Here is a 6,000-nt window from a genome sequence, read left to right as displayed (position 1 = left end):
ACAAGTATCCCAAGGCTTTCTTTAAACACACACACACAAACACAAAATATTTCACAGAGGACATTTATCCAGTCCTAGTTTTCAGCTGTTGCTTTTCAAACTCGTGATGCTCCAAAGTTTCATTTTGGATAAACTAGTTATTTTCTCAATATGTTTATCCAACTGTGTTATGGCACTATTTGTATCAAAAGTAGTAAAATGTTCAATTCTTGTTTCTCTACAGACATGTATATATCTGTGCTATCTTTTCAACAATTTTATTAGCTGTGCAGTTTGGGACATAAAAAATAGAACTCATTTCCTAATACGACACTTTACTATCCCAAATTCATATTTAAAACTTAATTTCAACTATTGAAAAAATTGAAAACAGTTCTGGCACCTTTCCTATTTTTTCCCACACTTTAATAACACAAACTTAGAAACATCAGTATATATGATCATTCAAAAGTTAGGAAAACAGGACTAGAAAATTAATTATTGATGCTGAATATTTTGGTCACAAGTTCCAATTTGATTTCAAGCTAATATTTTAGTATAAATTAAGGTGCATATATCCTATCAAATAAATACATGTACTGTGTTGGAAGGTTGGAATATATCCACATTATTTAAAATCAAAGGAACCTTCTTATTACATAAAATACTTATATCAAATACAGAAAACTTTCAGATCTTTAAAGTCTGAGAACGGCTTCAGGTCCAAATTTCAGGAGTAAGTCTGGAATTCTTTGGGGTATATAATTCCTTTTAAATAGAATGTTCAGTTTGAATTTTGTAAATAAGTAAGTATGATTAGAAATGCACATGTGTAAATACGTACATAGCAAGATTTTGCTTTTGTGTGATTCATTTCAGATTCTTTTGTTCTGTTATCAGTGGTATTTTGCTCATTGTACTAATAAATGTTTTTAAATTAATTTGGAAGTCCTTACTTAATATTGTAACATTCATATTTTATACAGCATTTTATTTTTTAATATATCATTGTTTGTTTAAATCTGTTTATGTTTTAAAAACAGATGTTTAAGAACACCACTTAATTGTGAATGGCTAAGAAAGCAGTTTTCTTCAGAGTACAATACAACAATATCAGGATTATTTCTGGGACTATGAATCTAGAAAGAAGTTTAATAAGAGCTTGAAGTATGCAAGTTACAAACCATATAAATTTCAGAAATATTGTCAGTAGATGGCACTGTTGTTTTGCATTCAGCAAACGTAGAAGGCATCATCTGGACAGTAGGTGATTCCAAGAGACTGGGAGTCCGATTTTCATACACAATGTATAAATTTTTCTGATGATACGTTACCCTTTTTCTTTCCAGCAAACCTTATATAAAATGAAGCCTTTCATGATACATAGGTATGACTGATTGATAACAAAACATGTATTTATCACATTTATAGACTGCTGTAATGCCAGAATTATTGCTAGATTGCAAAGATAAAAATACACAGGACCACCAAAACCCTGTGGAAAATATATAAACAAAAGCCAAACCATAAACCCAGCCAAGGTGGCATCAAGGCCTACATGCTCCTTAAGAACTCTGTCTTGAGTTTCTTCTCTAAAACAGTCAAAGCAGTAGCCAACCTCACATCCACTAGAACAAGAGGTCCCCAACCTTTTGGGCACCAAGAACCGGTTACATGGAGAATGGGTTTTTCTGCAGACCAGAGGGGGAATGGTTTTGTGTGCTGCCTGCATCCTGCGGATGGGGCTTTCCTTGTTTGTGCAGCCCAGTTGCTGGCATGCTGTGGCCCGGTACTAGTCCATGGACCCGGGGTTGGGGACCCCTGCACTAGAAGGCCACTCCAAAGGATTGGTGTTGCCGCCAAAAACAGTGACCTCTAGCCTCGGCACTTTCACCTCCCTAAAATGGAGAGTTGCTAGCAGTTTCTTCCAATGTATCAGTTCTTCAAGACAGGCCTGGTTAGGAAACACATTGTCAAGGACTACTGAAACTCTTAATTTGCTGTATAGTAACAGCCTGCCATACTAGGGTTTTGAGATTCACAGTAGTTCTGTTTTGCTACAATTCAATCTTCACAGCCTTCAGGAACCAGGAGAGAACTTCAGTAGCATTACTGCTGGCTTGGGGTCAGCAACAAAAACCTGCGTGTCATCAGCATGATGATAGCACACCCCAAACTGCCAGATTATTTCTCTCAATGGCTTTGTTCTCTCAAATCCAGAAAACAATCCCTCCACCCAGATGCAAGAAAGGGACAGAAAGACAAGGATCCAAACCAGGAGTCACCCTATCCTCTTCGTTGGTTACACGCCAAAAGGAATACCAGATAATTGGAGGCAATGATGTCCTAATCAACACCCTATATCTTGCCCTTGAAGAGTCAAGTAAATTTGAGTCTCAGACCAGAGTGGCTAGCAGTAGGTCTTAGCAGGAAATTAGCTCTCTGAAACACAGCTCCTGGATAAGACATAGTGATCCAATAAATTAGAAATGAAAACATTTTGCTACTCTTATTACCACCAAGTAGGCCCAAATGCTTAGTCAAGAATTATTTTTTCATTTCCTCCACTGGTGTTCTACATGTCAGTTCTCCCAGAGGTTTGCATGTAGGAGAGGACAAGGCTGAGCCTGAGGGAGGGGTCAAACATGATGTAAGTCACAGGTTCCTTCACGCCCGCAAGAGATCTAAGTCTAGCCCATCTTGAATGCCTCTTTTATATTTCCCACATTTCCCTTAATGGTCAATTGGCCAGATTCTTGTAGAAAGCTTAAACCTTTTGAACTGCCTGAATCTCCCGATTTCCTAGGCCTGTGATACTGCAGTGAACAAAAGAACCATCTAGGATTGGCTGATAGGCCTCTCGGGGTGTTTTCAAATATCCAGCTTACCTCACATTGCCAACAGCAAACCAACCCTCAGGAAATTTGCCCACCAGATTATTAAAAACATCCCCAGTTACTCACCAAAAGCCAACGAAATTCATCTGGTACCTAGCATAGATTTGAATAGGTCCAGCCCTATGGAGATCATAGGTGGCCATCAATTGCACCTGGGCCTGGAAGTGATCTGATCATGATAAAAGGTTGATAATAATATCTTCACATCTAGATCACATAGCAACTATTCCAAAACAAAGGCAAGGTCTAACATATTTTCATCTTCAGGTGCAAGTTCAAAACCACTGGAACAAGCCCCAAACCTGAGCGAGACAATTTTAGAAAAAGTGACATCACTATTCTCAATTAGTTTTGTAGCTAACCAGAGTCTTTTTTTTTTTAAATGGCGGCAGAACACCATAAAGTATGGTTAGTCAAGAGCCTTGCTGAATACTAATGATGCTATTTGCAAGAACATGGTTGCTGATAGCAGCTTACTTCCTTGATGCAGACCTAATTCCACTAGTTTTGCCTTGTGTCCCTTTAGATGTTGTAGAGTGCAGTTGTCATTCTTAGATAGCATGTCCTTGGTGAATACAAAGCCTCTACGATACCAGGTTGACAGGAATGAAATAACTTTAGACTGCACAGAAGTTTCAAGAAAAAAGAATCTCATTTCTTGCAAACCTTGGCAACATAAGAAATTAATGAGAAGTTGAAACACCAAGATGGGTAGTGTCCCAGCTGTTTAAACAAGATCACTGGGAAGCAGAAATCATGATTCATACTATCCAGTTGATATCTAATTATTGGATAATGTTGCAAACAAAGGAATCCAAGGGCCACTTACAGAGTAGCCAAGAGCGGGATTTGTCATGCGGGATGTAGAATGTTTTCCTATTGAAACATACAGTATGCAATGGGGGGAAAAATCACCTTTGATTTCTAAGCATGTCTAAAGGGTAAACTGAAGGCTTGTTCATACATCAGAAATTATTCCCAGCAATAAATAATAATATTTTCATTATCTTATTAACATGCCAAAACAGAAAAGTTTCTAGGTATACCTTACAAAATGACAATAGAACTGAAGTTGCATAGTTCAGCTTTTTCCCCCCAAGAAGCCCAGATCCATGTTTCCAACCTAATGAGTCTCGTAACTACAAGGGGCTTTGATGTTGCATCTTCCTATTCCACATTGGATACTTTCACCCTGTGGACCCCAAAGTAGCACTGTGTCTTCGGTATCCATGAAGCTCTCTACCCCATATAACATTTTTATCTAAACACTACATCATTTTAATTACATTAAATTTATGTATTTTAATTACAAAAGTATTCAACAAATCACCAGTTGTATAACCATGTCCTGTGAAAATATAGTAACAAATATGCTGTATATGATGCATTCTTAACATATAGAAAATACCAAGTTTTAATTTCATAATTCTCACTAAGGCTGATTATAACTAGAAAAAAAATCTCTTCCCCACAACCCCCAATTTTTTCTTTATACTCTTGTACAACGTTTTTGGGAAACACTACATAACCCAGCACCAAAATGGACTGAAGTTACAGGAAGGCAGAATCAAACTGTATATTAGAAACCTCTTCCTAATCATAAGGGCATTTTGATAGTACAGCCTATATTGTAAGAGGTGAAGGCAGTGAAGACGTGCAAACTGGTTAGATGGCCATCAGTGAGGATGCTTTAATTTGGATGCCTGCATTAAGCAAAGGGTTGCACCCAATGATCTCTATCTCTTCCAACTTTACAATTCTATAAACCTAGAATAAGAATGCCATTAAACAGTTGATGGAGCAACCCTTACAAAGATGGTTAGCATTGTTGGTTGGCAGCTTATGTTCTCTGGCATAAAACACATGTGGGAGAAACAATAAAATTAGGAGAGTTACTTTGTAGAAAGAATTCTGAAGGCTGGTACTTGCAAGAACCTAATTAAAAATCACCTTTATTTGAGGATCAACAATGTGATAAGGAAGACTGAGCTACCATTGGAATACTGCATCCAGTTTTGGTCACCACAATGTAAAAAAGATGTTGAGACTCTAGAAAGAGTACAGAGAAGAGCAACAAAGATGATTAGGGGGCTGGAGGCTAAAATATATAAGGAACGGTTGCTGGAATTGGGCATGTCTAGTTTAATGAAGAGAAGGACAAGGGGTAACATGATAGCAGTGTTCCAATATCTCAGGGGTTGCTACAAAGAAGAGGGAGCCAAGCTATTCTCCAAAGCACCTGAAGGCAGGACAAGAAGCAACGAATGGAAACTGACCAAAGAGAGAAGCAACCTAGAACTAAGGAAAAACTTCCTGACAGAACAATTAACCAGTGGAACAACCTACCTCCAGAAGCTGTAAATGCTCCAACAGTGGAAGTTTTTAAGAAGAGATTGGACAGCCATTTGTCTGAAATGGTATAGGGTTTCCTGCCTGAGCAGGGGGTTGGACCTCCACGGTCCCTTTCATCATCATCATCATTGATGCAGCATTGTTCTTACACTAGGAGTAGGAGTTTGCTATACACTTTATGGAGAAGGTATATAGGAGTGAAGGTCTCAGCTTTGTAACTCCTTTGAATAGAAGGATTCCTGAAACTTTACCATGGCTGCTCTTCTCAGTCAGAATTGGCTGAGTAAAAAATATTTTTCCATTGTTCTGAACATGATATTTGAAAGATACCAATTCATCCTGTTTGTTTGTTAAATTTATATCCTGCTGCTATGTAGACTGATTCTTGGAGGGGTATTTTTTTTAATCTTGATAGAATATATAGTAATTTTAAAGAAACAAATATTTTGTTTTGAGTCTGATTATTTAATTCTGCTATATCTGTGCATGTTTGAATTACTCTCTGGATTCTTTCCATCCAAATATAATTGTTTTTAAAAATGCTTCGCCTATCTGGCTGAGATTTTTTTAAAAATCTCTTCATATAATTTCCTTCCAAATTCTTGCATGGTTCCCTTCAGTCCATCTGGCAATATGTGATGCTATTTGGACTAAATCTGAGAATGTTATTTACGTTTCTAATTTAGAGGGCTTCCAGCAACATTTATGTGGCTTGCTCTTCTAAATGCATTTTGGGGGGAAAGAAAATTATTTTGAGCTCAACGATAGAAAG

The sequence above is a fragment of the Vipera ursinii genome, assembly GCF_947247035.1.
Source record: "Vipera ursinii genome assembly, chromosome: 1".
NCBI lineage: Eukaryota > Metazoa > Chordata > Lepidosauria > Squamata > Viperidae > Vipera > Vipera ursinii.
This window is presented reverse-complemented; position numbering follows the sequence as displayed.